This window comes from Triticum dicoccoides, chromosome 3B (genome assembly GCF_002162155.2).
Source record: "Triticum dicoccoides isolate Atlit2015 ecotype Zavitan chromosome 3B, WEW_v2.0, whole genome shotgun sequence".
NCBI lineage: Eukaryota > Viridiplantae > Streptophyta > Magnoliopsida > Poales > Poaceae > Triticum > Triticum dicoccoides.
The window spans coordinates 447,631,896-447,633,344 of NC_041385.1; positions in this window are offsets into that span (position 1 = coordinate 447,631,896).

The following is a 1,449-nucleotide window of genomic DNA, read 5'->3' on the forward strand; positions in this document are numbered from 1 at the left end:
AAGATAATTATAGTACTATATGAAACAAGGAGATACACACGACATCAAGGCAAGTGGAATTAAATCAAGAGCCAATTACGTGGGAATTTTACACCAAAAAAATACTATGTCTAAATCACAATATTTTTCTGAGAATTATAATGAAAAAGAGAGCCCCCTTTAAAAATAGGTGCTTGATTGCTGCTTTAAAATAAAGGATTTCTCAAATATAGTCAAAAAAGGATTTCTCAAATGCGCTCCTTGAAACAAGATTGTACACTCACCTGCAACAATTTTTTTAGTCAAACTCACATGCAACAATTGATTGTAAACATAAGGGCCAATGGCTCCGTCCATTAATACACACACCTCAATGTTTTTTCTCCCGTTGCAAACAGGATCCCCAAGTTTGCCAACCATTTTCCTTCATACTTGAATCAATCTTTTTCTATACCTTCATGTTATAGGAGATGTAATACCACATGACACATGTGGTAAGCAATCCAAACAATTCCAAAATAAAATAGAGGAATAAGTATATTTTTCATCCTCGAACTCTTCCCAGAGTTTAGAAATCGTCCCTCAACTCTAAACCGGAGAATTTTCGTCCCTCAACTATCAAAACCAGATAGTTTTCGTCCCTCGTGCCGCTTCGGGCGGTTTTAGTCTGGGGTGAACAATAAAATCGCAAAACAATAGCAAAAAGAATCAAAAAAATCTGAAATTTTAGAGCATCGAAGATACTTTGGTGCGCAAGACACGTTCACTGATTTACTGTTCATCCCGGACTAAAACCGCCCAAAGCGGCACGAGGGACGAAAACTATCCGGTTTTGATAGCTGAGGGACGAAAACTCTCCGGTTTAGAGTTGAGGGACGATTTCTAAACTCTGGGAAGAGTTTGAGGACGAAAAATATACTTATCCCTAAAATAAAATAGGAGATGTAATAATTTTCAGATCATCCACACACCTCACACAAGTAACATTAGCTTGCGAAGAGCAATAAAACCTAACAAATTTTGCAAGTTTTGTGTTTTTTTTGCCAGTCACCAAAGCACAAAGAGTCGGACTCCGAGTCCTCGCTGTGTGCTGACACAAACTCCATAGTTTCTATCTTATATTACAAGGATGGAGGATCTTTGCACACGCTCATAATATCATTAGATATGAATAGCTCTATGCTACATAGTCCCTAAACCTAGCCAACACTGGTTCATGGAAATTTGTATTACCTCCATAGTGAAGCAAAGGCATTGTACTAAAATGAACTTTACTATTTTCGGTATAATGTGATATTTATTAGGTATCACTAAGCAACGCCAACAAAGGCGCGAAGAGATACTCGCAACGAGGTTGATATTTTCGTGATTCAAATTGAACACACCTTCAATACACTTATGAAATCCTTCCACGTTATGTTTTTTTTGCAGCATATTCGTTCATGGCAGCGTGAAGGATTTGAAAGAGTT